The sequence below is a fragment of the Chrysemys picta genome, chromosome 1, assembly GCF_011386835.1.
Source record: "Chrysemys picta bellii isolate R12L10 chromosome 1, ASM1138683v2, whole genome shotgun sequence".
In the NCBI taxonomy this organism is placed as follows: domain Eukaryota; kingdom Metazoa; phylum Chordata; order Testudines; family Emydidae; genus Chrysemys; species Chrysemys picta.
In genome coordinates, this window is record NC_088791.1 from 165,045,121 (window position 1) to 165,066,842 (window position 21,722).

Sequence of the window (21,722 nt, forward strand, 5' to 3'; positions counted from 1 at the left end):
CCTGTGTAGACAGTTAATTTATGTTTGAAGTGCTCTTGGGGCTTCTTAGCTGTAAGGACCTATGTACGCTCTGGGGAAGCGGTTTGTGAAGAACAATTTTGCCTTGTCAAGAGAAGTGGATGCAATGAACCAATCAATCTTTAATTTCTATTGGTCATAACATAAATGGCTCTGTGTAGCCACTTCAGGCACCAAATGCAGCTGTTTGTACTCGAACACAAATTGGAGCAGGGAATGGGCACTGCCAGAGCTCATGGATTTGGCCAATCAAAACCCTTCACAAGGTTGGAGACAGCAGTGAGCTAAGTCCACTACCTCATCCCGTAACCTGCAATGACAGCAGCAGCCTGGTTCTCTGCTAGCTCCTTAGTATTAGGCTGACAAATTATTCCATCTTCGAACTTCACACCTTCCACATGCATTTTCCTGAGCACTTATACTGTTTGCTACTTCCCCCGTCTGGGCAACATGAATCAGTGAGTCCAAAGTACTGGTAGTATAATTATCAGCTACCAAACTCCACAGCAAGGACCACATTGTTCCAAGTTAACTTTAAACGGAGCAAATAAACATGAAAGGTTTCAGAGTAGCAGCCGTGTTAGTCTGTATCCGCAAAAAGAAGAACAGGAGGACTTGTGGCACCTTAGAGACTAACAAATTTATTAGAGCATAAGCTTTCGTGGACTACAGCCCACTTCTTTATGCATCCGAAGAAGTGGGCTGTAGTCCACGAAAGCTTATGCTCTAATAAATTTGTTAGTCTTTAAGGTGCCACAAGTCCTCCTGTTCTTCTTTTTGCAAATAAACATGAAAGCAGTTACCTGAAGTGCAGGCTTCCTGTATCTTTACTGTATTGTGGTTTAGCAACCAAATAGCTGTTTTCTTCATCATAAAAATAACATGATCAAGGTTTTAAGTGTGTGTGTGTGTGTGTGTGTGTGTGTGCGCGCGCGCATGCTTGGTTGTTAGGGGGAGGTCCTGTCAATCAGATTGATGCTTGATGAGCAGAGATCTCATTCACCAGGGACTCTTCACTGCAAGCTAATGAACAAAAAAGACTGGGTAGAAATTTTACTCATGAATCGGTACTGCTTTGGGTGGGGGAGGGGAGGGTTGTGCCAGCACTTGCAAGTTACTCTAGGGTTGACCCTTTGGTTCCTTACTTCATCAAAGGGATATTTCAGCTTAGGTTACTTATATAATTTCAACACATAGTTTGAATATTTACCTGTCTGGTCAATGAAGGTTTAGGAAACCTGAGATGATGATGTCTGAGTAGTGCATCAGGGAATGGGGACAGCAGATCAGGTCAGCCACCTGCAATAAACCAATGTCAGTATCAAGTGCATCTCTGGAAGATTGGCTGGTGTATTGTTCTTATATGTGTCCAGGGTGTCCCCAGAAGCAGGAAGAGTAACAGGGGATGTATGTCCTGATTTGAACCTCATCATTTGAAGATGTAAGGTCTGTTCTCACTCACACACACACACACACACACACACACACTCTGTTGCACATACAGAGACGCAATAGAGTTGGGAGTCTTCAGCACTCCCTACTTTAGAAATGGAGCAGCAGAGAGGCCTGTTCACACCAAGGTAACTGCCAGGGTTGGGAATCAAACCACAGGAGGTAACTGTTGTACAGACACAAAGATACTTTATTCTCCCCTCATCCATGGAGAAAACCATGGCAGAGATTAATAACAAAGCCCTGCCTTGCACTTTTCTCTTCCTTTGTCACTCCTTTCTCATCCTTCAGGTGTCATCATTCTTCTGTCATGGAACCTTCCTTCATTTGTTCTCCCTCAGCCCAGACAACACAGCACTTCCTCGGCATGCCCTTGGACCTGGCGAGTGTGCTGCTCCTTCAACAGTCTTCATCTTGGTGCTCCCTTGGCAACCCCTTGAGCCTGGCTGGTGCAGCGCTTCCTCAGCATCCCCTTTGGTGCCCCCTTGGGCCTGGCAGGCCTGGCACTCCCTCAGCTGGCATGGTATTCCTTGGGTGCTCCCTTCAGTGCCAGCTGGCACTGGGCTTCCTTGGGCCCTTTGGTATCAGCTTCGGTTCAGTGCTCCTTCAGCATCCCCTTCAGCCTGGCTAGTGCACTGCTCCCTTGACATCCCCTTCAGCGGCCCATTCAGCCCAACCCTTCCTCAGCATCCCCTTTGGCCCAGTGCTCCCTTGGTGTCCCCTTTGGCACAGCACTAGCTTGGTATCGCCTCAGCACGGCACTCCCTCTGTGTCCCCTTTGGCACAGCATGGCACTCCATTGGTGTCCTGTTCATTGTGTCTGGTGCAGCACTTCCTAGGAGTCCACTTTGTTCCAGCTCTCGCGTGGCACTCCCTTGACGGGTGTAATATTCCTTCAGCATCCCTATTCCTTTTTGTGTAGACGCCAGGCCATCTCTTGAATGAACGTACACTGCTTCCTCTCCCTCCTGGGGCTTTGCTGCCCTGTCGTGCCTGATGGTTCTGGATTATTGCTCAGCAGCAGCTAGGTATCATCTCATGTGCAGTTGCATCATCTCATGTGATGAGGTATGTCAGAGTGAGCTGCTGACATCACCGAATTGTTGTGTCACGCACCTACAATGCACTGTGACAGGGATTTAAGGCTACAGTTTTCTCCAGTCTTTCCAAGCAGGCTTGTCTGTTTCCCATGTCACTTCACAGATTACTGATTTCAGAACAGGAATCAGGAGAAGCAGAATTGGTATAGCGGTTAGAACAGGAGCCTGGGAGTCTGATTGTCTGTGGCTTTGGGTGGGTCACTTGTCTTTGTTTCTTTATTTTTTTTCCCCCCATCTGCAAAATTGGGCTAGTGATACTGACCGCTTGGAGCTCTTGTGGTGGCACATGGTGCTGGAACACATCAGAATGTTAGTAGCTGGCACTGCTCTAATGGCTCCATGAAACATGTCCTCAAGCCCCTGCATGTTATGAGAGCCTTTTGGTAACCACATCTCCATTCCAAACCCCAGATTTCAAGTCTTTGCAATTTTCTGCAGACAGAAAGTTCCAGCCACTTGTGGTTAATAAATATTCCGTCACAGTTCCTGCAAGGGTCGGGGCGTCCATGCTGGAGTCCAGCTCTGGGAATTGCATTCCACACCCTCTGCATTCTTTGCTGGATACAGGATCCTTCATTATTCCCTATGCTGTCAAACAGCTGCTGGGTCCCAGGCCAAGGGTGGGAGAAGTGATCCCTGTATATCCCATTCTTCATAAAGAAAGGGCATGAGGCTGAACTACTGAACTGTGTGTGGATTGCTTTGAAATCCCTATATGAAAAGAGAGCTCAGGGTTCATCTACACTGGGAAACTCAGCAGGTTTGGAAACCATTTTCAGTTTTAACAGCCTGTCTGGCTTTCCACTTGCTCACCTGAGCCCACCGGGGGGAAAATGGGGGCAGAGCTTCTTTTAAAAGAGCTTGGAGAACCAGAATTTTCAAGTCCTCTTTGGGCGGAGTTATGCCCCATCCATCCAGCTGATCTAGTTGTGTGAGTGAAAAACGCTTTTGAGATCAGTCACTGAAAATGACTTCAGAACATAGTCATTTTCCTAATGTGGATAGGGCCCATAAATGCACAGTATTATACATTACCCATCCAAATGCCATTCCCCTTAATGAGCACATTATTCTGACTCCATGATACAATTGTGAGTAACAGCCACTCTGTCTTCTGCTAATGTGCAGCATTTGTTTATTATGATAATTCAGCTCTTTTTTGCTGAGGATTGTGTCTGTGTCTCTGGAGTGGACAGGGCGAAATAAGTCTGGAACGTTTGATCAGCTGTGGTGAAACAGTCCGGATGGAGGTGGAGTGGGGACTTCTGGACAATGGGAGGGGTGGGGTCTAAGAGTCAGTCTGTTTAAAAAAAAAAAAAAGAGAGAGAGAGAGAGAATGTGTGTGTGTGTGTGTGTGTGTGTGTGTGTGTGTGTGTGTGTGTGTGTGTGTGTGTAAAACTAAAGACATGGCCTTTGCTGTTTATGGTGTCCTGATTAATGCACTGGACTGGGACTCAGTAGATCTGGGTTCAATTCTTGGATCTGCCACAGACTTCCTATGTGACCTGGGGGAAGTCACAATCTCTCCTATCTCCATTTCTCAACTGTAAAATGGTGATTCCTTTCACCCATATTTTATCTATTTAGACTGTAAGCTCTTTGGGGCACTCCTCTTACTATGTTTGTACAGTGTCGAGTACACCGGGGCCTGGCTGCTAACTGGGATCTCTCAGCACAACTATAATATAATTATTAATAATAAGATGCATTAAATATATTAACTCATTTTGAGGGGTCCCTGTGAGAGGATATGGCTGATAATCAGGTCTCTTCTCTTCTATATTTCTCTTTCATTTCTCCTACACCCCCTGCATTTCTGGAACTCATGAAGAAGAAGAATTTAGTTATCCTGTGTCTGTGGAGCCTTATAAAAGATCCACCAAAGAAGACAGGAAAATAGATATCTGCAAACCAAAGAATGTTGCATAGATCCCTAAGCATGGTACTATAATTCTTGGATATTCAGATTCACTGAACTTAAAATTACTCTATAACATCATGTCGTCTTGCTTATATCTGGATTGTGGGGAATCAAGGTGCTCGTTTCAGCTAAGACCATGTGGTCTGACTTGTATGCACATAAAAATTCTCCATACTTTTCTCTGCATTTGCCTGTATGCTGATCTTTAATCCCATTAACATCCAGTGCACATGTAAGTGTTGCAATAAGATTTTGCTTTGAATCATTCTAAAAATATGTAAAGTATTTGCTACTTAACAGTGTAATCAGGACAAAAAACCTGTTGGCAGTTCCACCACTGTTTGTTTCTGAGAAGTGATTAACTGTTGTGGTTCACACACTTCAGTTGATGAGCCTGGAGATTTTTCCATGCCGCCAAACACACTTAACACCAGACCCATGTATGTTGCAGGTTTCAGAGGGTAAAACTCCAAGATGAGGCATGACTTGGATCGCTGGGGTGTGATTAGCCCAATGTGCCACTCATTTATGTTTGGCTTTCTGAAATCCCTCAACTGATGTTTGTTAGGGACACAAGTTATTTTACAGTTCAGACAGAATACCTGAAGCAGTTTCTCATTTAGAGTTAATAGGCAGCTGACTGGCAATGTGTTCTTGCACAAATGTGTCTGCAAGTGTAAAGAGGCCAGTGCAAACGTTGACTTTTCAGAACCTATTGTGAATGTTGATTCCATAACATTAAATACATTCTAGACCTGTGATGCACATAATCCTACTCTCATGCTTCATGCTATTGGGGGAAAATAAGCTATATGGTATTCTTTATGTACTGAGCACTGATAATATGTAAACAGACATAGAGGAAGACATGGCCTGTGCCTTTGGGAGCTTAGAATCCATATCAGATGCAGGCAGTCTAAATCAGAGAGATAGACACCTTCTAGAGAGGGAGATGGGTTGTGTGTGTATGTAAATCTGTGTTATATGTGGTAATTCAATGTTGAAAGGCCTCATGGAAGAAATGTGGTTAGAAGAGGGATTTGAAGAAATGAGAGGGAGGTAGTTTAGCTCACAAGAAGAGGAGGAGGAATTCCAGACATAGCCATGGCATGGGGAAAAGGATATTAAAAAGGAGCATGGAGTGGAAGGAAATAAGAGCAAAGTGTTTTCTGTTTGGCTCAGTCCAGCATGGTAAATGTAAGTTCTCTGGGGCAGGGACTTTTTTATTCTATTTGCACAGCACCTAGCAAAACAGGGCCTTGGTCTATAATTGGGGCCCCTAGGCACTATGATAATACAAATAAATAATAACATCCAACTGAATAAATGTTAAAACTGATGATGAGAACTAATTTGGTATCCTCTTTTGAAGCGTCCGACTTTTGGGATAAGCAGAGTGGGCTCAATTTCCTTCCAACAGCACGGTGAGTAAAATACTATTCAACATGTAGAACTGAGCACGGGTCGGACATTCCTCTCTCCTTACATGCATAGAACTAGTGTAACAGTTCTCCACTAAGAGTCATGTGAATGTTTTAAACAACTTAGCTTTGCCTGTGTTCATGCTTTCATGTCTGCTTGCCATGAACAGAAACACACAGATCCTACTTTACTGGGATTAAAGCTTTAAAAAACTCCGACTTTAAGCTTGCATGCCCAAATATTTATGGGCTGAATCTGAGGTTTATGCTCATCCAATCAGAGAAAGTCAATATGAGTTCAAGACACAAAGGGAAAATAGTGTATTTGAATTGAAAGCCACACAGTGTGCACCAGAGAGCAGAATGTTGCCCATATATGATGTGTATGAAAATTAAATAGGATAGAAATTGCTTGTGCAAAATGTGAAGGGGAAATGGCAATGATGTGCCTTAAGCGAGCAATAAAATAACTGTTGTATGTTATTGCTCGCTTAGGGCACATCACTGACATGACATTTTTTTCTTCAGAATTCTGTGTCTGTCTCATCTTTTGGAGTCAAATCATGCAGTGACAGTAAATGCAACTCGATATTGAGTCCAACACACAGATTACATGGTATTCAACCTGTTTGTGTGTCTCATAACATTTTTTGTATTATCAACTTTTTGAAGTTTAGATCACAAAATAATTGGGTTTTCAGGAAGGATTTGAAAGACGAGAGCTGGTGGCTTGGTGAACTACAGTATCCAAGCAAAGAGGTTGGTATGAAAAAATGTGCAGAGATGCTTGAAGGCAAAACTGATGGATATATCCAGGCTGGCAGAGCAGAGGGGATAAATGGCTCCAGATAGAGACCTAGTGGGTGGTTTACACCTTGGTCTACTTTTCTGAAGTGCAGATCATCAAACTACTATCCCAGCTCTGACTTCACCTTGGAAACAAACATTTAAAAAGAAAGAATTGTTTTACAACCCTATTACAATGCAAAAATCCAGTGGGCATCTGGAGCAAACTCCCCAAATCACCTCAGACTTAGGATTTTGCCTTCCTTGTGTCTGGTGGCTTGAGGGAATAGGCAGCTTTGTATAAGATATATTGCAGTAAGTGAGGCCTTTAGCTCTATTGAAAGGTCAGAAGTGTACCTTAGATTATTTTTAGGAACTATTAGAGCCTAGTGCGAAAACATGCTTTTTTGTATTACACTAAAATGCAGTCTTTAGCAACTCACATACAAAGTATGATGTTCTCTGTTTCAATATAATCCATTTTTAGCAATGGTTGTATGCACTTTACAATATGTATCCTAAGACAGGTCCCGTAAGTAGATATATCTTTTAGGAGACACAATATGACAAAGCCACAGATGTTTGGTGCATGATATATTTCTTTCTTTCCCAATGGCCCTTATAAAAAGGACCAGAAGATAGACTTATTAAAAGTCAACTAATGACATGATGTAGGGAGCCTGTGGTTCAGTGACTGTTATTACAGCTGTGCCCCATTACATATTGGATACCTAGCACATGCCTGTTTTTTGAATGACATTTATCTTTTGAATTTCAAACATTCCTGGCATAAATAAGGATTTTACGCTTTTCAAATGTGTTTTACAGTTCAGCCCCAGGGCTGCTGAAGGATCACAAACACTCATCCTGTAGCAATGCAAAAAGGGAAGTGTAAGAGCATCCTCCATGCTCCCACTGTTATTGGGTAGAGATGATCCCCCTCCAAGCCTTTGATTCCAGCCCCCACAAACCTTTGGGAAGCTATGCCCGGGATTTGAACTTTATGGCTGACATTGATCTCTTCAATGTGCCAAACAACAGTTTGGGTCTGAACTCTTCTGATCTCTGAGAAAGTTCCAATAGCTTGTGACTGATGCCCACCATCTCCCACGCCTTGACTCCCACCCTCCTTACCTTTTAAGTGTAGGTTTTGGAATGGTAGATTGGATGTCAATGGATAATCATCAACAACATTGATCCACGTATCCATTTATGTTTTAGTATGCGTTTCTTTAGGTTCTAAATGCAAGGTCACGTGACACTGAGGATCTCTGCGTAAACTTCTCAGTTTGTTAAAATAATAAAAAAGAAAGAAATTACAGCAAGGAGAATATTTATTGTCAGGCTAAACATGTAACAGTCATCTTATTATTTTTTCTTTCAATGCAAAAGCACTAATATTGCAAGGTGAATGACTAGTGAAAGAGGCAATCAGTGTACTTCTGAATTGTAAAAAAAAAAAAAAAAAAAAAGCTAACAACTTGCAAGCTTGTCTTTATTAGACAGCTTGCAAGCCTGGTTAGTTAGAAAGACAATTCTAAAACTATCTGTTTCTTTGATCCACACTACAAACATCCTTCCACCAATTTCTGGCCAAATCCAACATTCCTTGTATGCTCAAAACTCCTATGGCAGCCAGGGGGAGTTTTGTGTCCATAAAATATGCAGGACTTAATAAAATCCTCCTCAGTTAAACTACAATTATTGATTTAAAACTGTGAATCGTCTTTTGTTGGAAATCCTATGTGGAGTTTGGTTTGTAGGCCTTATTGTTCATGTGAGTCTGAGGGCTTGTCTTCAATACCACACTACATGAGTGCAGCTGCATCGACATAATTACTCCACCTCAATGAGAGGCGGAAGCTATGTCGGCAGGAGAGTGCTGTAAGTTGATGTGGCTCAGAGGAGTGGTTTTTTCACAGCCCTGAGCAATGTAAGTTACATCAATTTAGGCAGTAGTGTAGACAAGCCCTAAAGCATCACCACCTGATCAGACTCTTGTAGACTGGCGTGCTCTGAAATCCAAACTTATTCTGTAGACTTTTGACACTGAGTAACTGTTTCCAACCTGCCAGTGGTAGAGGTGTCTCAAAATGAAAGGCTGTAGGGTTGTCTAGTTTGGACACCAGCATCTCTTCTGGAAGTGCTTAGAAGAGTGGAAGTCACTTTTCATTTATTATGAAATGCTTTCAGCCTAAAGCATTTAAGTCCAGAGCAGGTTGCATTTTTTAGCTGGAGTTTACCAGTGCAAGCAGTTTAGCAGCTCATGCTGATTAGATCATTTAAAGCTGAAGCTGGTGGGCAGCCATTCTGTGAAAGAATAGTGTCGTTCAGAGATAATGTGTATTAAAGTAAGAACTGAAAATTCATCTGCATTGGTGTAACCATGAAATGACAAAGAATTGTGGAGAAGCAGAGTGAAAGAAAAGAGAATAATGTCTCTGAAATAATTAAGATTTCATACCATTTTTAGATTGCTTCTGTTCACTGTGTACCCCAATATTCTGGAACAAGACTGAAACTGTTCTGATGACATTTGCAGGCAGACCAGTTAAAGGACTTCAGGTCTGCTGCCGAGAACAAAAAAGATGTTTGTCTCAGAAATCCTTAATCCAACAGCACCCGTTCAGGGCAGGAGTTCAGTTTAAGATACTGGCATACACACACACACGAGTAGTTCTTAATGACATTTCTAAGAAATTGGAGGGATTTTTCCAACTGAGGTGATAACTTAGTTTCCTGAAGAGCAATAGCCTAGTAAGCATCTGACAGTTGGTGTTGCAGTCATGGTGAATAATTCCCTCTTTCTTGAAAGCTCACACCAGGAGGCACGAGGCTAAAGGAAAGCATGAAAGAACCTGACAGTGGGGTTGGGCAGGGGAAGCTAAATTGGTTGGCTAATTGATATAGCCTTAAAAATATTGAATGAAAATATGAAGTGCTGAGAAGCTTTCTCTCCCTCCTTCTTGCCCCCTCCCATTTCATACAGAGAATAGAAAGAATAACATTTTTGTTACGAGTACCTTAGGATGAAACCTTATGAAAGCATACAGGAGATTTCCTTCCTCTGTGAAATAACAACTGTGAATGCCACGGAACCATAATTTTTAGTTTCTTTAGTGAGTGCCTTGTGCAGCCTGATACTTCTCAAATGGACATGGTGTGCCCGTGATTTATCACCCACATGGTAAGCATATGAGTAAGTCAAACATTTTGCTTGTAGTGCAGCAGGTGTTTAAAAAGAGATAGCAAAAACACACAGTGAGAGAGAGAGATGTGAGGATGTGAAAATGCAAAACTTAATAAAGCTGGCTTTTAATTAAAAAATGAATTGTTATGGTGAGAAATTACCCCTGATACTCATTTGTCCAGCGACAGCTGCTGCCCAGAATGTGGCTTTCCTCTGTGCTTAAGAGTGAACGTAACCAGCTGTATTTTAATGCAGTTCCTGTTGGAGCTTCTTTTTTTCCCTTTGCATTCTTTGCCCTACCCTCTTTTCTTTGTCATTTGCGCAATGCCTGCTGTCATCCCAGGGTCTGCAGCCAAGCGCTATAGTCCTCTAGGCTGACCAGACAGCAAGTGTGAAAAATCGGGACAGGGGTGGGAGGTAATAGGAGCCTATATAAGAAAAAGACCCAAAAATCGGGACTGTCCCTATAAATTTGGGACATCTGGTCACTCTAAAGTCCTCTCATCTGCAGAATACATTTGAGCCTTCCTCTTTGTGATGCAAGAGGCCATCCATGCAGTGCAAAAGTTCCTTTAAAACTGTCTAAAATAAACAGCTTAAGTTTAACATTGTTGTAGAGTGTCACACGTCCAGAACAGAACCAGTTATTCCACGTTGTCCCAGAAGTTGCAGATTAGCTGTCAAGTTCCAATAGCCAAAGGCTTCCCAGGGAAAGCTTCCCTCCCAGGTGCCTATTCTCAGGAGTGGAGACTGACTTTAACAAAAAAAAACAAGCAGAGCCACAGGATTTTAAGACAAAAAGCCTGGTTTGGAATACAACCAAACCCAGCCCCTTATAATCCAGGTTTGAATTCCACATCTTCCAAAGTTAACATGCCCCCTGCTAACATCTCTTCTTCCTCCTCCTACCACTGGATCTTTCTGTTTTCTTTTAGTGTAAACTGTTCGTTCCTGACCGCCCTCTGTCAGAAACATTTACCCTTTCCATACGCCTGAGTGTGTCCCACCAAAGATTTGATCCAGATCCAGGGTCAGAGCACTGTATCCTGACATATGCTCTCGGACTCAGGGCTTGATACAGTCCCAAATTCCAGTCCTCCGGAGAAAAGAGAGGACAAGAAGGGTGAATTCGATTTGGTTTGACGATCGCTTAATGACTCTACAGAATCAGATGACATTTCACAGTGCACGTCATAAAAATATATTGAGTCTGTAGTAACTTAAACAAAAGGTGCAAAAACACATACAAAAGTGCAATGTTAGTTTAACTACATATCCTGGAGATTAAAGGGTAAAGGACTGTGTCTGTGCACACATTCAAGAGTGGGATGATTGTATCTGGGGGAGGGAGGTGTAGGGTTTAGCAGGTTTCCAAAGATGTCATTAAAATATAACTATTTCCTTTCTCTTCCACAAGCCTTATGAGCCACCTGATACAATGCTCTGTTTGTACCCTTTTTGGAATGTGCTTAACCTTGTAATTATTTGTTCTAGAAAAACATTATATATGGTGGCAGCATGTTTAACTGCACTTCATTAAGAGAGTACATTGTAATGCAATCAAAGAAAATCCCCTATTAAAAATATTTCAACTCCTGCTTTTTTATAAGCAATGTTAAAGAATAAACCATTGTTAGATACCAACCTGGGATGGGTGAGGGGTTGAGAAATGGGGGGAGGGGGAAAGTCACAAATCTAAAGAGAAATGCGAGGGTTCATAAAGAAAGAATTTTAATAGAAGTTATTGAGATATGCAGATGTGCCTTCACTGCCATTTCATTTGACTGTCCAACAAATAGAACGCTGGTAGATAGTGGTATGCTGATAAAGCCAGAATTGCGAGAGCACAATCTCAAAACCATCTCTGTATTGGTTTCTCCTTGCTGTAAAGTCTGGTTGAAAGAAAAAAAATGTTTGTTTTTTTGTTGCTGAGAGAGAGAGAGAGAGAGAGAGAGAGAGAGAGAGAATTGGTTGTGAAAGATGCTTGACTGAGATAAACACTTAAGCTTTTTATTTAGCCACGTAGCACTGGCAGCATGGCGATTTCCCCAGATAGCTCTATGATATGAATGTGCCTTCTGTATTCTGTGAGGCATATATGTGGAAAAGCAGTTTTTTCTTCATGTCCATTCAGTCCTTGTTTTTTTCCAGTGGGACTTCTAGCAAGGGTGCCAGTAGTGCCAGTGATGGGATGAAAGCGAACAAGTGGTGTTGAGAGGGGAGGGTCAGTATCTCATTACCCAAGCAACCCAAACCCTCAGTGTAAAAACTTAAATCTATTTAAAATACATCATTCCATGTCAATCTCTATAGAGATTCCCTATAGAGACAGGGGGCATAGTGTCTATAGGGAATAGGGTGGGGTTTATTCAGACTATAAAGTCAAGATTAGGCAATAATGTCATCAGATCACAATAAATAAAAAATCTCTTTTTTTAAAAGCGTTCAGGGGAAAATCTGCATTCAGGGAACATTCTTAACTAGCTAGTGCACTCCCAATGCCTCAGACCCACTCTTGAACAAATCCTCCCTAAAGCACTAATTTTCCATCCTTTCTACTTGAACTTACTTGGAGTGCTTTATCCTTAAAGATACAGGGCCAACTTCTGCCCTGATTTAAGTGAGTGCCTCGCCATTGGAAGACAGTGGCCTGTACCCTTTTTAGATCTAAATCCTACATAACTTTATGAGATTTTTAATAAAATGTAATTTGTGACCAGCAGGACTAAACAAGAAACAAGATGGCTTTAAACATTTCACCAGTTGCATATACATGGCTTCCTGGAGTTAATTCTGAACTTTCCCTCTCATAGGACATGGAAATTTCACTTACAGTATATACATCTGTAAACCAGTCACATATGAAAACAATAACCAAGGAATAAAAAAGTCAATAAGAAGATTTATATACAGCTGCTATTAAACTGGAGGGAAACAAATGATCTGTTGGGGTCAGTTTCTCTGGGAAATCAATTTCAGCAGAGTTTTATTGTCCTCTCTGCTACACCCTTCATGTTACTTGCTTGCACTTTTAACAGTTATGAGTGAAGAGGTTTTTACACTTGTGAGCTTAAGCTCCCTGGATCACTGCAGTCCATACAATTTGTTACCTTTTCAACATCCATGTCCCCAGTTGCCACAAAAGTCCAACTAACAATATTGAATGCACAAAGTACATTTTCCCAATAAACCTATATTGCATTTTGTCTGAGTTCCCCTAGTGTTGGGAGTTCTGTCTGTGTATGTTAACTGAGTAGAGTGGTCAAGAACCAGTCATACAGTATATAGACAAATAATTTTATGGATGTATACATTGCACATGTGTATTGAAAATATACATCCTTCCTTACTCATAAAGGAAAATTAATCTCTCAGTACTCACTCACGATGTACATATGTAATAAGATTGTTATCAAAAAACAAAAAAAACCTACATTGTGAGAAAGTTAAGGTTGATAATAGATACATCACACCATCAATACAAACATTAGAACACTGATATATATGAGGCTTTATCCAACACCTAATGATGCCCGTGGCAGTCTTAACATGGTTTATTACAAGTCTTAACCTAAACATTTTTCCTACAGTCTTTCCTTGAAATCTGTATACATTTTCCTAAGTAAAACAGTTTCATTTAGATTACCTCTGAGTTGTGTTAAATGAATGTTTACACAATCAGTTCACAAAATGCCTGTTTTAGCAAACTGTACCGATAAAATTGTCTGTGTTTACATCAGCCAAAAATGTCTCCATTGACAAAGTATATTCAAAACATTCTAGCACCGCTTGTTTTTGGCAGCATTTGAAGAAAGTAAAATCCAAATGGCATGTTAAGAAATTGATTTTTTTTTTAATTTGAAGCTGTTCTCCGCTGATCCTGCTGATAGGACACATCTTTCTTCAGTCTGAAGTTATTCTAATTATTGAGAATGTTCAGGTTGGAGAGAAATCCTCAATCTCTACCTTCTTATGGTTATTTGAAGAACCTAAAGACTGATCTCATTCTTTTTTAAAATAGTTTATACTGTCAATTACCTTTGACTGACTCTTCTCACTTTAAATATGCGTTTAAGTCCCATTAACTACAGTTGACGTAAGTATGTGCTCAAGTGGTATCCTGAATAGGGATGATTTCCTGAATAAGGACCTAAGAAGTTTAAACTCGTCCCCTATTTCCAAGAACAGACTGGAAACCCCATGCCGAGATTATATGGAAAATGGACAGAACATTTCTTTGGAAAGTAAATTGCTCTTTATTATTCTTTAAACTTCTCTCTGCCCCAAAACATGGAGAATTCAGTTTATCATTTAAAAACAAATAACCCTTTCCCAAACTAGATAAGCTGTTTCTGCAGGAGCTGGAGGTTAATATATATATATATATATATATTTTAATGAAATAACATTTGCAGCCCTTTTAGAGGGGGCAGATTAGTAGTTTAAACATCAGGTTTCAAATTCCTGGCTTTCTTGGCAGGTTAGGTTCAAGATCCTGGGATAGCCAGCTGTAGTTAAGTAATATGCTGTGGGTTGAATGTTTCAGATGAGACCAGTACTTTGTGTGGACATTAAAGATCCATAGAATCATAGACCTGGAAGGGACCTCGATAGGTCATCTAATCCAGTCCCCTGCACTCAAGGCAGGACTAAATTATTGAGACCATCTCTGACAGGTGTTTGTCCAACATGCTCTTAAAAATCCCCAATAATGGAGATTCCACAACCTCCCTAGGCAATTTATTCCAGGGCTTAACCACTCTGACAGGAAGTTTTTCCTAATGTCCAGCCTAAACCACCCTTGCTTTAAGCCCATTGCTTCTTGTCCTATCATCAGAGGTTAAAAAAAAACAATTTTTCTCCCTCCTCCTTGTAACAACCTTTTATGTACTTGAAAACTGTTATCATGTCCCCTCTCAGGCCTGGTCTACACTAGGCGTTTATGGCGAAGTTAGCGCCGTTACATCGAATTAACCCTGCACCCGTCCACACTGCGATGCTATTTAGTTCGACATAGAGGTCTCTTTAATTCGACTTCTGTACTCCTCCCCGACGAGGGGAGTAGCGCTAAATTCGACATGGCCATGTCGAATTAGGGTAGGTGTGGATGGAAATTGACGCTAATAGCTCCGGGAGCTATCCCACAGTGCACCACTCTGTTGACGCTCTGGACAGCAGTACGAGCTCGGATGCTCTGACAAGACACACAGGAAAAGCCCCGGGAAAATTTGAATTTGAATTCCTTTTCCTGTCTGGCCAGTTTGAATCTCATTTCCTGTCTGGACATCGTGGCGATCACAGCAGCACTGGCAACGATGCAGAGCTCTCCAGCAGTGATGGCCGTGCAGTCTGTGAATAGAAAGAGGGCACCAGCATGGACTGATCGGGAAGTCTTGGATCTCATCGCTGTGTGGGGCGATGAGTCCATGCTTTCTGAGCTGCGCTCCAAGAAACGGAATGCAAAGATCTATGAGAAGATCTCTAAAGACATGTCAGAGAGAGGATACAGCCGGGATGCAACGCAGTGCCGCGTGAAAATCAAGGAGCTGAGACAAGGCTACCAGAAGACCAAAGAGGCAAACGGACACTCCGGATCCCATCCCCAGACATCCCGTTTCTACGAGGCACTGCATTCCATCCTCGGTGCGGCCGCCACCACTACCCCACCACTGACCGTGGACTCTGAGGATGGGATAGTGTCCACGGCCGGTTCCTCGGACATGTTAGGGGACGGGGAAGATGAGGAAGGAGATGAGGAGGGCGAGGCAGTCGGCAGCGCTCACAACGCTGATTTCCCCGACAGCCAGGATCTCTTCATCACCCTTACAGAGATCCCCTACCAAGCGTCCCCAGCCATTACCCCGGACACAGAATCTGGGGAAGGATCAGCCAGTAAGTGTTGTAAACATCTAAACATTTATTTTTAACAGAACAGGAATATTAACAATTAAAAGAATGGGTTGTTCATGATTACTTTGCCCTAGGCGCTTAACGGTTCAGTCATGGGCAGTGCAAGTTTTGAAAAAAAATCTAGCAATGTCCGGTTTTCCGTGATTGTCCTGCCCAAGCCGCTCTACTGTTTAGTCCCTGCTACTGCAGCTACAGTAAAATGCGGTCTATATGTCCGGGGATAGAGCAGTAATCCTCCTGGGACATCTCGATGAAGCTCTCCTGGAGGTAATTGGAAAGCCGTTGCATGAGGTTCCTGGGGAGAGCGGCCTTATTGGGTCCTCTGAAGTACGACACGTTGCCGCTCCACGAGACTATCAAGTACTCGGGAATCATTGCTCTGCACAGCAGGGTGGCATACGCCCATGGTCTTTGGAGGCTTTCCCGGAGCATTCTCTCTCTCTCGCTCTCAGAGATCCTCAGGGTGATGTCGCTCATGGTGACCTGCTTTGAATTAGGTAGGGGAATGTTAGTGTTGGGACTGCTTGCCCGTTCCTTTACAGAACTGTAACCGCTGGTTTGCAGCCACGCGGTGGAGGCGGGAGAGGGGCAGCCGAAAGGGATCGTTCCCGGGGACAGCCGCGAGGGGGTGGGACAGGGGCAGAGTTCCCGCTTGCCGGATTGCTGGCAGCAGGGACTGACATTGCTTTAAATGTGAAATGAGGCCAGTGGTAATATAAAAGTTTTAAACTGCCACAAGTCTACGGCTTACCATGTCTGCCTGCAACAGAAATTCCGTTGTGCTGCCCCACTTCTCAAATGTGCTGTGCAAGACCCCAGGCACTGAATGCGAAGGCCGAGAATTCGACCTTGTGCTGAGTGCGCATGTGATAGGTGCTGTGCATGGTCTTGTTCACAGAGAAAGACTATGTTCTTTGTTCACAACTACATTTATCTTTCTGAGGAATTCACTCCCTTTTTCCCATTTCCACAGCCCCATCTGCGACTGTCTCACAACCTAGCCTGGCATCACACTCCCAGAGGCTAGCGCAGATTAGGCGTAGGAAGAAGAGGACACGGGAGGACATGTTCTGCAGTCTATCTCTAACTGCCCTCCCCCCGCCACCAAGTCCCATACCCACCTCACCCAAAGTGCAAAGAAGGAGAGGCGGCAGAGTCCGTGCTAACTCTCACTCCACCCCTGCAGAGAGCTCTAGTAGCAGAAGGCTCGCATTCCCCAAAATTTGAAAAGTTCTTTCCTTCCCGCCTGACACAAGCCCCCGTCCAAGTTTCACCTCCCAGTTCCATGTGTAGTTGATAATAAAAAAATACGTTTCTGTTAACTACTGTTTCAATCATGTTCTTTTGGAGGAGGAGGGGAAAGGGGGTTGGTAATTGGACAGGACAGTCACCTTTGGCAGGGTACATAGGCGGGGGCAGGTACAGCAGCAGGGCACATACACAGTGCAGTGATGCAGTGACTAGTTACCCTAGTTAGTCTGGGAGGTGGTTTTCATGTTCTGTGGTGGGGGGTGGGTTGCTCTGTGACTTTGTGGCGGGGGAGGGCAGTTACAGATCTTAAGCGGCAGTCCTTATGCAGGATCACAGAGCCACGCAGCAGGGGATCTGTAACCGTCCTCCCCCTGCCACAAAGTCACATAGCCCCCCATACACACAGTCTCGATCAGGAGGGGTGACAGGCTCCGTTGAAACAACCATCCCACCGCAGCGGAGCCTGTCAATCCTTGAGTTTAGAAGCTTCATTCGCGTCACTACACTACACCCGCTCCGCACCACAGTCTGCGTCCCAGTTTTAAAAAATTCCCGCGAAAACAGTATTAAAGAAAACGGTGTGCATTAACAAAGTAGAACTATTTTTATTTCGAAACGTGTGTTGGAAGGGGGGTGAAGGGGGTATGTAACTAGATAGGATAGTCAACATTAACTGGGTAAAGAAACGGGGGCAGGTTCAGCTTCTCTGTACACAAACTTTAAAGTCACAGGTTACCCTGCTCACTCAGGAACTTAGCTTTCAAAGCCTCCCGGATGCACAGCGCTTCCCGCTGGTCTCTTCTAATCGCCCGGCTGTCTGGCTGTGCGTAATCAGCAGCCAGGCTATTTTCCTCAACCTCCCACCCCGCCATAAAGGTCTCCCCCTTGCTCTCACAGAGATTGTGGAGCACACAGCAAGCTGCTATAACAATGGGGATATTGGTTTCGCTGAGATCACAGCGAGTCAGTAAGCTTCTCCATCTCCCCTTGAGACGGCCAAAAGCACACTCCACCACCATTCTGCACTTGCTCAGCCAGTAGTTGAAGAGTTCTTTTTCAGTGTCCAGGGCGCCAGTATAGGGCTTCATGAGCCAGGGCATTAGCGGGTAGGCTGGGTCCCCGAGGATGACTATAAGCATCTCCACATCCCCAACGGTTATTTTGTGGTCCGGGAAGTAAATACCTTGCTGCAGCCGTCCAAACAGACCAGAGTTCCTGAAAACACGAGCGTCATGAACCTTGCCCGGCCATCCGACGTAGATGTTGGTAAAACGTCCCCTGTGGTCCACCAGTGCTTGCAGCACCATGGAAAAGTAGCCCTTTCGGTTAATGTACTGGGTGGCCTGGAGGTCCGGTCCCAGGATAGGGATGTGAGTTCCATCTATGGCCCCACCGCAGTTTGGGAATCCCATCGCTGCGAAGCCATCGATGATCGCCTCCACGTTTCCCAGGGTCACTACCTTTGGCAGCAGTACATCAACGATTGCCTTCGCTACTTGCATCACAACAACCCCCACGGTAGATTTGCCCACCCCAAACTGGTTCGAGACTGACCGGTAGCTGTCTGGCGTTGCAAGCTTCCAGAGGGCTATGGCCACTCGCTTCTGGACAGTCAGTGCAGCTCGCAACCGGGTGTCATTGCGCTTCAGGGCAGGGGACAGCAACTCACAAAGTTCCAGGAAAGTTCCCTTACGCATGCGAAAGTTTCGCAGCCACTGGGATTCATCCCAGACCTGCAGCACTATGCGGTCCCACCACTCAGTGCTTGTTTCCCATGCCCAGAATCGCCGTTCCACGGCATCAACATGACCCATTGCCACCGTGATGTCCTCGGCGCTGGGTCCCGTGCTTTCTGAAGAGGTCTGTGCTACTCTCAGACTTCAGGCCATCACCGCGGTGCCGTAGCCTCCTCGCCTGACTTTTCTGCATCTGCCTCAGGGAAAGCTGTATGATAAGCTGCGAGGCGTTGAGAGCGGCCACAACTGCAGCGATGGTCGCAGCGTGCTCCATGCTCGCAGTGCTGTGGTGTCCGCGCTGTCAATGACTGGAAAAGTGCGCGAACTGATTTCCCGCCGGTGCTTTCAGGGAGGGGAGGGCGGGAGTGATGGACGGATGACGACAGTTACCCAAAAGCACCCTGGACACATTTTGTTACCCAGAAGGCTTTTGCGGCTACACCCAGAATTCCAATGGGCAGAGGGGACTGCGGGAACTGTGGGATAGCTACCCACAGTGCACCGCTTCGAATGTCGACGCTTTCACCGTTAGTGTGGACTCACAAAGTCGAATTACTGTCCTTAGTGTGGACACACACGTTCGACTTTGCAATATCGATTCCAAAAATTCGATGCAAGTAAAATCGAACTACTCTCGTAGTGTAGACAAGGCCTCAGTCTTCTCTTCTCCAGACTAAACAAACCCAATTTTTTCAATCTTCCCTCATAGGTCATGTTTTCTAGCCCTTTGATCATTTTTATTGCTCTTCTCTGGACTTTCTCCAGTTTGTCCACATCTTTCCTGAAATGTGGCGCCCAGAACTGGACACAATACTGCAGATGAGGCCTAATCAGCATGGAGTAGAACGAAATAATTACTTCTCGTGTCTTGCTTACTATACTCCTGCTAATACATTCCGGAATGATGTTTGCTTTTTTTGCAACAGCGTTACACTGTTGACTCATATTTAGCTTGTGATCCACTGTGACCCCCAGTTCCCTTTCTGCAGTACTACTTCCTAGACAATCATTTCCCATTTTGTATGTGTGCATCCGATTGTTCATTCCTAAGTGGAGTACTTTGCATTTGTCCTTATTGAATTTCATCCTATTTACTTTAGACCATTTCTCCAGTTTGTCCAGATCATTTTGAATTTTAATCCTATCCTCCAAAGCACTTGCAAGCCCTCCCAGCTTGGTATCATCTGCAAACTTTATAGGTGTACTCTCTGTCATTGTCTAAATAACTGATGAAGATAATGAACAGAACTGGACCCAGAACTGATCCCTGCGGGACCCCACTCATTATGCCCTTCCAGCATGACTGTGAACCACTGATAACTGGGAACAATTTTCCAACCAGCTATGCACCCACCTTATAGTAACTCCATCTAGGTTGTATTTCCCTAGTTTGTTTGAGAAGGTCATGCGAGACAGTATCAAAAACCTTATTAAAGTCAAGATACACCACATCCACCACCTCCCCCCATCCACAAGGCCTGCCACCCCGTCAAAGAAGTTTGTCTAACAATATTTTTGCTATGATTAAAATTTCCCCTCCCATCTATTCCACACAAGTACCAGTGCACATACCAGTTAACTGCTATGTGTATATAGTTTCTAAGGTTCTTCAGGATCCATAGGATAGAGAGGAGCTGTGTAAATGTAAATTGCTATTGATAAATGCATAGCAAACACTTTTCTAATAAACTGGTGTGAGATGTGTTACTTGTAACATCCACAGAGACGTATAAATAAGTTTAAAATAACTAACACACTGTTATAAGAAAGCTTTAACACAGCACTTATGATTATTTAGGTCTGTCTCAACAAAACATTATAGTAAATCTTATGATAATTTATCAGAGAAAAGCCATTTCTGTTAATCATTTATTAACTATTAATTTTTGTGAGTGTTAACTTAATGGGAAACGTTACCAGATGGGGTACTGGGCTTGATATTCTGTTCAATTACAAAAATTACAAATATCATTAATTAGAAGGGCATAAAAATGACTTACAAGGGCATAAAAGCAGCAAGCAGGAGGGGTTGACTTAACATAGCACTTGCTATACTACAACAGTCCAAAAGGCTAATCACACTGATACTTTGCCTCTAGCAGTGGCCTATACTTATGAAAGTGTGGAATTACTCAAGGATATACATTACAAACCAATCCTATATACCTCGCTTAATGCTTTTCAACAAGCACAATGAGCTTGTAGATCTGGTCAATGTAAGTAAAATTAAGATAAAACCCCCCACCCCACCCCACCCCATCCTCCAAAACTCCAGATTCATTAATAGTTAATTGCTGCAAGATAAAGGTTTACTTAGATTTGAATGAAGAGAGAGTATTTCTGAAATGCAAATGTTGTTAGGGAGTATATTGCAAAGAACGGGGTTGAATATAAAAATACAGAATATAGAGTACATACATTTGGCTGGGGTGGATATATTTTTTCAATGTTAGCAAAATCAAGTATGATTAGAAAGGGGGGGTTGGTTTATTTATTTAATTTTTATGAGAACAATTTGTCTGGCATTTAGAAGTTCTCCTGCAGCACTGGAAATCCAGCCATAACAGCATTATGCTAATACTTGGGGATGGATAATAGCTGAAACTAACAAATCTACCAACAGCAAAAATATCATAGTTGCTGAGTTACCTCTCCTAACTGATGATGGCCAATCTTTGAAAGAATAGATCCAGTGAAGTAAATGGAAGCTTTGCCTTTGATTTCAAGAGTCCAGGATTTCAGCGCTGGTTTGGAAAAGCATCCAAAAAATGGTGGTCTGAAGCTTAATTGAAATTCTTTATGTTTGAAATCTCATGAGATCAGGATTTTTACTGCCAGACCTCTAGTACTTCCAGGTTTTGGATAGTGGATTAGTGGGTGGCATGCCATAGCTTGTCATCCATACTTGTGATTAATGTATCTCAGAAATAAAATTAC

General features: G+C 43.3%; 1 protein-coding gene across 22 annotated transcripts in view; it reads left to right on the top strand.

Annotated features, from left to right (window-relative positions):
- Positions 1–21,722, top strand: part of EPHA3 (EPH receptor A3) — a 469,948-nt gene that overhangs the window by 370,992 nt on the left and 77,234 nt on the right. The gene's annotated exons all lie outside the window — the stretch shown is intronic.